The following is an 11,021-nucleotide window of genomic DNA, read 5'->3' as shown; positions in this document are numbered from 1 at the left end:
ACTGTGTGCGCGTGTGAACTCAACAGGAAATACCAGTGGCATTTCCACGCATAACCAGAGTTATAATATGCCACGCATGTTTAAACACAAATAAAACACCTCTATCCTTGGGCAGCAACCCTTGTTGTTGCCCAAGGATAGAGGTGGTCAGATTGTACATCGTACCATCGCTCTGAACTTTTGTTAATTGGTTGTGCGTTGTCGTCACCAGTTTGTGATTTTAGTGGTTCTTGTTTCGTCTTCTCTGTTTGTCAGTTTGTTTGTCTGCCTAAAGGCTGCCTTCTACTTCTAACGTAGCTCTACCTCATAAAATATCCCCTAGTTAATTTGTTATCTGTTTTAACAATAACATATATCACTTAAGTATGTGGTTTTGATACATATATTAATTTTTTTTTATGTGCTGATTAAGCCTCTAATGAACTCCCCCCCCCCCCCAAATAGTATGGAATAAACGTCACATTGAATTGAACTGAACTAAACAACATGTGCATGTATGGACACTGACCTTGGTTCACTTTAGGCCTTGAGAAGTAACGTGCAGCTAAACCTCCCATTTGCTTGTCGATACGCCCGCGTTTTTTATGATACGAACACGTTTTTCCTTTTAAACAAAAACAAAAACATTATTTAACCCTTCCATGCAAATTTCTACTCCCTGCATGAGACCCACTGTAGTTTACTGCGTTCAGGAAAATCTTAATTAGCCTGGGTAAATAAAGCTATTTCCAATGTTTCAAGCCCAACACCTTTCAGAGGGTCTAGGTATAAGTTGGCAACAACACAAAATAAAATAAAAACAAATTTGCTAATAATCTCGGATCTAACCTCTTTTGCACCTTTTTTGAAGAAAGAAAAAAAGAAAAAAAAATATTTGTCTTCAGATTATAAAACACGCGCTAATAAAAACCCAAAAATGTACAATTCAGTAGTGGTTGGGTAAAGTAAACAACTGCTATGAACAGCCACGGACACTCTACATGGTTTTGCTAAAATAGCTTTGAAGTAATTTCCTTCCAAAACACACCAACAAAAAGTCCAATCATGGTCCAATGCAGTACCATTTTGCTATATAGCTTTGTACACAAAACAATGGGATAGCCCTGACCACCACATGTGGAATCAATCACTCCAGTTTCCCGAATGACCCAAAACGGTAACATCACGTCATGCGACGCCTGCGCACAGCAAGCGAAAGTAGTCAATTGTTAGTGCTGTACTGAGTCCCGGAAAACTGAACACGGCGGAAGACTGAAACCGCCACACCTGGTTAGCACGCCATTCAACTTTGGCAGTTTGTTTCATGAAGGTATGAAGTTGGATTAGACGGAAGCCTGATTGTTACAAATTATTATTAGTAAAGTTATGCAAAACAATGCAAATAGGTGCAGTGAAACACAGTGGCACTGTCTCGGGGAGGGGACGAAAGACATGCGTGTCTAGAAAATATTGAATAATGAATATGTACGCTCATTAATGGCTCATTTAAATGTGCTAGCATATGGCACATTAAAATTTGCCAATTCCAGGGGTTATCGAGCAAGGCATGATGGGAAAAAATGGCGCTGTGAGATTGATCACGCCTGGGAACGAGGTTGAGAGGCAAATTCTTCGGTTCAAGACTCTACTGAATTAGCCAAAAGAGGGCGTGCTGCTCACCCCAAAGCGCTATCAATCAAGAACCGCTATATACCACATCCCGAGAACCGCTATTACATGAGAGTACTGGCACTTTTGTGATATGTTACCGTTCGTCAAATCGATGGCCAAATGGCCCCGTCTGATGCTGTGCACTGTCCCATATTATATCGGGAGTGCGTATATCGCGGCACCAGACAGTTCGAACGGTGCGTTGAGGACGCTCACGAAGACCAGAGACTTCCCGGCAGTTCGAACGGTGCGTTGAGGACGCTCACGAAGACCAGAGACTCCCCTGCAGTTCGAACGGTGCATTGAGGACGCTCACGAAGACCAGAGACTTCCCGGCAGTTCGAACGGTGCGTTGAGGACGCTCACGAAGACCAGAGACTCCCCTGCAGTTCGAACGGTGCGTTGAGGACGCTCACGAAGACCAGAGACTCCCCTGCAGTTCGAACGGTGCGTTGAGAACGCTCACGAAGACCAGAGACTTCCCGGCAGTTCGAACGGTGTGTTAGGACGCTCACGATGACCAGAGACTCCCCTGCAGTTCGAACGGTGCGTTGAGGACGCTCGCGAAGACCAGAGATTTCCGCAGGGGCGCTGTTGACGACCGTTGTGCCAATGAGCCAATCTTAACACAGCCGCAACCAGTGCTTCTTTAGCGACTGCACTCTTGACTGTGACTGTTTGTTGGTGTTGGAAATGCCACCATAAATACAATTTCAGTAAACACTTTCGTCATTAATTTTGTTTTTTTACCCATACACCGATGTGTGTTAGCACTGTATTCTCAGTACTTTCCCGAGTCAACTGCCTCTAGCTACTGGGCAACCTCGATAGTCTAGTTGGTAGACACTGCTCTAGAATTGCAAGGGTCGTGGGTTCGAATCCCACCCGAGTAACATGCCTGTGATATTGTTTTCACAGGAGTCGGGAAAGTACTGAGTATACACAGCGGTGTATAGGTAAAAACCAAAATTCATATTCTTTATCCCCGATGCAAATTTAACATCTATTACTTTCGTCATTCTATTTATTTTGTCAACCATGAACGCATCGGTCCCGATCAACAACCCCAATCCACAAATCAACCCTGATTGTTTCAATTTCCATCAAACTTCATTTATCCTCTCCTATCAAAACAAAACAAACACTTTCATACAAAACAAACTAGTCAACACTTAAGGGGGGGGGTACAGAATTGGTAAGATAAAACCTCGTTAAAAATTCCTAAGATCACAGATTTACAAAACACTTACACGGTTTAATGATGATGATAGTAGGAAACATCCCTTGAAATATTTCCGTCCAAAATTCCATATTTGATGAGAAAGAAAGAAAAGTAATTTAACGATCGGACTTTATCGCTCCGGTAGCGTTTTATTCATTTTTTTTAATCAATTTCGTAGATACTGCCCTCACACGACAAATAAAAGCTATTTTTTCACTCAATTGGGCACACGTAAATAATTCGCGAACGGTCGGTTTCTATGGTTCGCAGCAATCGTCGTTCTGAATGATGATCGATCTCGCCGCTCCCATAACACTTTAAAAACTTTTTCGAGCGCGCCAAGTTAACCCACCGTTGCATACGAGGTTGTGTTGTGTACATACACGTAGTCTGGCTCCCACACCCCAAATCTCTGACCTATGTTTACATTAAAAGAGGTCCAGGAATATGTGGTCAGCAACTAGACTAACTTAAACTCGTGCACCCCATCCAGTACACACACGCACGGCCCATTGAATACTTTTGGTGCACACTCCATCCACACTCGGCGCACCGCCGCCGGGGGACTACCCGCAATCAACCAATGCAATCAACCAATGCAATCAACCAATATTTGTCAGCAACAATGGGTGATCGTACCAAAAACGGGCCGTCCGACACTCGCAGAGAGTGCAAAAAAAAAAAAAGATCTAAAGCAAAATATAACAAGGACCATAAAAAGACGCTGTCTCTGCTAAACACATCGACGAAGCTTCCAGTTTCCGTTATGCAGAGATGGCGTTGAACATCAGTAGAAATGAAAATGTCGTGTGCTAGTACTTAGTAGGTTGGCCACGTTTTTACTGGATAAATACGTCGTCGGCCAACAACATGCACCATCGAGGAGAAGAAGCAGCACCTCCAGTTCCAGCCCTATGAAGTGAGTATTTTGTATTTTAGAATCCAACAAACCCTTCACATCATCCACATCATATCGAGAAAAAAAGAAAAGATTCATTAAGAAAAACTCACTAGCACTCTGAAATCCCTGTGAATTCATGATTTTATTTTTATTTCACCTTTTGGATCCCGCCTTTTTATTTATTATAATGTTATAATTTAAGGGAACCTTGAAAAACAAAATCTAGACAATTAGACTGGCCTCTGTATCGAATGTGTTCAGTCACTCACTGACAATATTAATTAAAGCTTTCTTATTTATTTCCACATCTAGAGGACTACCAATGGCTGTTTCAAGTTCAACACCTGTGGAGACAAAATCACTAGAGACTATCATGACAGTGACTCCATTTCCTCTGGATTGTAAGTTAATTTTACTTCTATGTTTTTGCATTGCTAATAATAAAACTAATCTTTTCAAACCTCCTTCAAAGACACTGGACACTGGTAATTGTCAAATACCAGTCTTTTCATTTGGTGTTTCTCAACATACAACAAACCTGTAAAAAGTTTAGCTCAATTTGTCGTCGAAATTGCAAGATAATAATGATGAAAAAAAAAAAACCCTTGTTAGACAAAGTTGTGTGCATTCGGATGTCAGATGCTTGATTTCGAGACCTCTATATCAAATTCTTAGGTTTCTAAATCAAATTCGTGGAAAATTACTACTTTCTGGAAAACTACGTCACTTTAGAGTACGTTTCATGACATTTTTGTGTTCTTATTTTTTTCAAATTTAGCATCAGTGTCAACTACAAGGTTGATGGCCAGTTTATTTACCCCCAGGAATTTGAGGGTGATATAACCCTACAAGATGACGATTTGTGGAAGCCAGTGATGTCATGTAAAATAGGGTAAGTTTTTTGTCTTGTTTTTTAAACTAAGTACCGGTATGCAATTACTTTTATTGTACATACGCAACTGGCATTATTCTATACACAGCTGACATTATTCCATGTATTTTTTAGAAAAAGCTGTGAAGGACTTCAAGTGGGTGCACATGCTGAACAAGTCCACGGAATAGCCGACGAGGATGAGGAAGAAGCTGCACAACTTGAAGATGAGGTTGCCTTCACATGGTCGGGTCTACACTGGATCTTTTTAGATCTCACAATGTTTTATACTATGAACCTCTCCCCATTACTCGTTACCAAGTAAGGTGTTATGCTAATAAATATTTTGAGTAACTACCAATAGTGTCCACTGCCTTTAAAGTGCAGTATTGATTGAAAGTTGCTAAATGTACATACTGGATGTAAAGAAAGGCAATGCCCATGTGTATTTCTGCAACAAATACATTCCTCATCTGTTGGCATTGGTCAGCAATGTGTACAAGTACGTACACAACTCTAGATCTTGAGCAGGCCGAGGTTGGGCTGGCTGCTGTGGTTGCTCATGCAAAATGTCGAAGATGAGACCTGGGCTTCTCTCTGCAGCTTGCAGCAGCAACTGCCGAACTCCTTCGATTGACATATTTGCAATGCCCTCCTGCGTAATTAGAAATTGGCAATGTTTAATTATTTTGATTCCCTATCTATATTATCAGACTAACCTTACATTGATGACAGTATACTACAAAAAAATATGTTCTGGGTTTGTAGCTACTGAAATTGTGCAGGTTTATGAGCTGTATACATGCAGTTCGTGCTGTAGGGTTGTCACTACCTACAGCATCCATCTATGTACACCTGTGTACATGAATCCCAGTATGTTGAATAAACACTTGGATGTGGGTGGTTTGCAAGTAAAAGGGGTCCAAGTAGTCTGCAAGTCTACAAAATCATAAGTTTCAATAGAAATATACAATGTACATGTGGGTTTGTTTTACCTTCAAAATAAACTTGTGCATTCCAATTATCTGCGCTAGTTGTGTACCCACATTTCTTGCTAGCAGTCATGGCTGATGTGTTTTAACATTGGTATTTAATTATTTATTTGACAGATTTGACAATTGAATTGATTGTAATCGAGTCCAACTAGAGCTTTGGATTTTGTTGTTCTTAGGTGTGAACATTATTTAATGTAACTCTACAGTTTGATTGTCGAGGGATTTATCAACCATGGTAGAGCCAGAACGAAAGTTATGATTGGGGGGGGGGGGGTGAATCCCAGAATTCTAGTGGTAAATTTGTTCTGTTTGCATGGTTTTTTTTTATCATAGGCCTTTCTGTGTAGTAAATAATTGATGAGGAATTTAAAATGTCAATAAAAAGTTAGAATATTTTTGCCCAACTTATGTACCACTACTAGTGAATTAATTTTAAATTGATGTTTACCCTTAATCTTTGCTGCTTCTGTTCACGAAGAACAGTCACAGCCTGGGCTTGTGGCAGAGGTTGCAGTGCCACAACCCTTCTGCCTCTAGTGCCCCTGGCTGCCCTTCCTCTCCCCCCTCTTGATGATGCCTCTCACCTTGTGCTGCCTTGTCCCCTTACTGTGCCTAAGCTTTTCCCCTTGCTCGTCTGCCTTGCCCACTTCTGCCCTCCCTTCCTCTGGTTGTAGTATGTAGGTTAAAGACATGATCTTTTTAATTTAATGATTAAAAAGAAAATAATTCAGTTCAGTCTGAAAGCTTACTGTCTGTTTATAAATAATTTCATAAAAGTATGTATCATCTACAGTATCATCAGAGAAATAGTTTTGCGTATAAATAGCTTGAGATGATGTGAAGGCTTACCAAGATGCGACTGCAACAATTACAATATGTTTACAAAGCTGGACCTCGAACATAAATTTGTCGATTTCTTTTTGGTTGAGAGGTTTATTGGATCAGTGTAGAAAAGCAGCAGATTAAAATGAATAATGGTCACTTCAAACATGCACACACGCACGCACTTCACAAATAACGCGCACACATGAGCCCATCATGACTAGTGAAAGTATAACAACTTATTTTTGGCAAATTATTTTGTCTACTGAAATCTGAGTTTTTTTCTAGCCAAACTACACTCTATAGGGCCATTGTATCCTTGGATTTGTCATATTCATGGTGCTTGAGTAAGCATGGATAGATGTGTACGAATTGCATCTCGTTCTTCCTAAAGTCGGAAACTTAGATTTCACCTAAACACAACACTGGGTTGGGGAGAGGGCTATTTATGTCATCGATTCCTTACCTGACTTTGTCCTTCCAATTCAGGTGACCACACTTCTTCATCGGCACGAACCACTTGTGAAGAATTCGAACTCATTTTAGTTTGTAGGCTATTACACGAGATACAGTTAGGACGACTGTGTTGTACAATAATATACAACATTCATTCACAGGCGCGTGTACTGTGATGTGTAGCTGCGTTTGTTGCTAACTAAAAAAAGTATCTTCTGTAAACTAAATGCTATATAATTACTATCCTCCATTCTTTATTCGAGGAAATTTTCATTATAATGGAACTATTCTACCTCTACTCAAGACCCATGGTTGAGAAAGCCGATATGGATTAATAAAAATAAGTGTGTAAATACAAAAAAATACAGAAAAATAAATGAATCACGTGAGCCTAAACGATAAGGATAAAACTGCCATTGCCACTGTCAAAAGACATTGTTGAGGCAATATATAGGCTATGTACAGTATACCGAGTTAAAGAACCACTTGTCGTAACCCCCCTTTCAACCTTGATTTTGGCCCAAAGTTTTTTCCCTGTTTTTGTTGCTCGAAACAGAACAATTAGTCAAGAAAAAGAGATAGATTTTTTAGAATGGCTATAGTTTCCGTGTGGAGGGATGCGTCCGGGCTCGCCGGCTGCCGCATGGCCGCCCGACGGCTGTGTGTAGGCGCGGACCGCCCGGGTTGCTTTGCGCCCGTCATGTGTGATGATCCCAGTATATTTTCATTGTTGTCGTTGTTTACGTTTTCACATAATCCATGTACTTTACCTTATAAAATACAATGTAGGTATAGCTCCACGGAGATGACAAAATTTTATTTCATTTGTAATTGAGGAGCTCATACATAGAGCTCATGAGTGATGGCATTGTAGGTCCATAACTCCCTCCGACGAGAGGGTTTTGGGCCAGTTACATAAAAAAAATATAAAATAAAGCAGCTATTAGGTCTATTATATCATGGATCGGTACCTCCATGTTTTTTTGGTCAATCGTGGAGGAAGATTCTAAAAAAAAAATTATTATCTTACTGTGAATGATTCCTCTTTTTTTTTATCTAATTAGACACGACACAAGTGTATGAAAATAAACTTCATAATTATCATGTTGTTATAAATTATCTAACAGGTTTTTCTCCATGTTCATCGGCAGTACTTTACAATTGTTTATGAGCTTGGCGTATTTTTCCACGGTTGATGGAGTGTCCCCCCCCCCCCCCCCCCCGGCCGTGAGCACCATCATCCCTGTTCAAGTTGAAGTAGTAAAAGAGTATGCTGATGCTGTATGTATCAAAGACATAGAGCTCTATGATGTTAACCACACATACATGATTGTACACGCACACACCGCGCGTGTGACGGAGGGCCTCATTATTAATGTAGATGAACCTTCGGTGACCTTTCAGTATACAACCGCAAACGGCCAACTCGCAAAACCCTGAGTACGAATGAGTATTTCAACGGCTGTCCGTGCTGAAACGCATGAGGGCGACATTCAAAATCTATCTATGGAAATTTGCAAGCCTGGACCGTGCATGGATATTCGAATGATTTAGCGGCAAAAAAGTAATCGGTTTTTCACTATTTTCTCGGGACTCAGATGGCCGATCGATCTAAAACTTCTACAGGTTTGTCAGTTTATGTATATGATGGATTACATAAAGTGCTTACACTGCCAGCAACTATGTTATTGGTAAAACCAATTCTGTAACGTTCCTTTAAATGCAAATGCCTTTGTTAATTAAATCTATTTTCGTTTATATTATATATTTTTATTTAGTGCAGTTGAGTATTAAGTTGAGCCATGTTATCCAAATTTTCGTCTTTTGAAAAAAGGGATTGTAATTTAAAATGGACGTGAAAGTAGTTGAGGTTGGGTGTGGCACAGAGTGAACGTAAGCTCTCATGTCAATGCGTGTATTTTCAAGAGGGATCAGTACCCAATTTCATAGAGCTGCTAAGCACAACAATTTGCTTAGCATGAAATTTCTTCCTTGATAAAAACAGGATTACCAAAATTTTCCACGTGATTTTAAAGGATGAGCAAACAACAGCTTAAAAAACAGTAACCAGCAATATGCAACAAATGGAAAATTGGTTGGTAATCTTGTTTTTATCAGGAAGAAACTTCATTCTAAGCAATTTTTTGCGCTTAGCAGCTCTATGAAATTGGGCCCTGGTGGGTGATTTTAATTGCACGCAGGGCAGGGGGAACACCCGCTGGTCGCTGGAAGTGGAATGGTGATCGCAAACGACGAATTCACGGCGGTAAACAGAGAGGTGAAATTTGGCCCAGGTGTTTTGCGCCAATGTTCATTTTGGGAAAACACGCTTTCCACAGGTACAAATTCCTCATGAACCAAACAACAGTGGCCCACAATGAGTCAATTGAAGTCAACACGGTAGGGCCGACGGTAGGGCTCTTTTGAGCTAAAAATGTTCGGCGATTATATTTATTTCCTGTTCTTTGAGCTCGTTTGTTATTTCTATCTACAATGCCCTACATGGCAAATTGGGTTTACTTGTGTTTAATTGCATGTAAACTTATGGGTTGTAAACGTGCCACATCTCAAATTTTGATCATGTCCATCATTATGCATTGTGGCGAAATTAGTTCAACAATATACTAAACTGAACAAACAAATATAATATATTCAACAGCCCTTATTTATTGTTTGTCTCCTCACAATGTTTTATACTATTAACCTCTCCCCATTACAGTTAATCAAGAAGGTTTTATGATATTATTAAAAATAACTATTTTGAGTAATTACAACACTATCCACTGCCTTTAAGTGCACAAAGTGCTAAACAAATCGACAACCGTGTCTCTGAGTGGCAACAAGTATTACCCAGTGGACGGGACTTTGTAATGCTAGGCATACTTGTCAGATTAAATGTTTATTGATTCTAATGTTCTGGTCAGGCGCATGTTTCCAAAAACATTGGATCACCTGTTAAGTCTGCTGCCACCACGAGTTCCAAAAGTCCCATCAAATCAAACTCACATTAATGCATTTCCGAACATGATACAAGTAAAAAAAATCAAGCGCGCCACTATGATTGCTACCATGATTAAACTTTTGTCTTAAAGGAACACGTTGCCTTGGATCGGTCGAGTTGGTCTTTGAAAAGCGTTTGTAACCGTTTGCTATAAAATTGGTATTGTTAGAAAGATGTTGTAAAAGTAGAATACAATGATCTACAAAAATACGCCTCAAAATTGCGTGGTTTTCGTTTTACCTCGTCGACTAACGTGGTCGGCCATTTATGGGAGTCAAAAAGTTGACTCCCATAAATGGCCGACCGTGTTAATTCGCGACGTAAAATGAAAACTGTGCAATTTTGAGTGATGCTTGTGTGGATCATTATATTCTACTTTTAAAACATCTTTCCAACCATATACATTTCATAACAAACGGTTTCAAACGCTTTTTTATAGACCAACTCGTCTTATCCAAGGCAACGTGTTCCTTTAAATTAATTGTGGTTTTTTTTTCGTATGATTTTTACCAATCAGTTGATATGTTTTTTTAACCAACTAGTATAACCAAGTTGATGATTGGACATTTTGTGTGAATCTACATCTTGTGTAACATCTTATGTGAATCTACATTGGCTCATTGATCAAAGAGTGTACTTCTCCTTCTTTACAATCAACCGCTCACTACTTTTGTTTTCATTCATAACAATATTACATGACAATTTTCTTGTCACTAGTCACTGGTCACTGGGTCAATGGGACTCGATTAGGGACTTCATGGGTGTTTAGGTGTATAATACACTGACCTCACTAGGGAGCGTGACAAAGAAGGACTACTTCTACTCCATCAAAATTGTACCCTGAAAGGGTATTTTGCCAATGGTCTCTTGAACTCTTATTGAGTGTTTGTGCAGTGAGGCATTTCGTGCTGTGTTGTATTATGGTTGTATCGTTCCCAGAAGACTAAAAACACACGCCCATTGAAATGACTGTCAACCAGTCTATACAAAGTTGTGGAAGGTAGTTTCCCTTTACTGCACCGTGACACGTAGATTACAATCACAACTTTAAATCAAGTTAAACTGCTTCAAGGACATGTCACGTTCGTTTTTGCTGTCGCAAT

The 11,021-nt window shown here is 39.8% G+C and overlaps 1 long non-coding RNA gene across 1 annotated transcript; it reads left to right on the top strand.

The window, feature by feature from the left end:
• Positions 1–4,105: 4,105 nt before the first annotated feature.
• LOC139953190 (uncharacterized) lies at positions 4,106–5,761 on the top strand. Its single transcript, XR_011787949.1, has 3 exons — positions 4,106–4,174; positions 4,552–4,665; positions 4,780–5,761. It is a non-coding gene; the product is annotated as an uncharacterized lncRNA (long non-coding RNA).
• The last annotated feature ends 5,260 nt before the right edge of the window (positions 5,762–11,021 follow it).

This window comes from Asterias amurensis, chromosome 21 (genome assembly GCF_032118995.1).
Source record: "Asterias amurensis chromosome 21, ASM3211899v1".
Taxonomy (NCBI): Eukaryota; Metazoa; Echinodermata; class Asteroidea; order Forcipulatida; family Asteriidae; genus Asterias; species Asterias amurensis.
The sequence above is the reverse complement of the archived record's forward strand: the minus strand, read 5'-3'. Positions and strand labels throughout refer to the sequence as shown.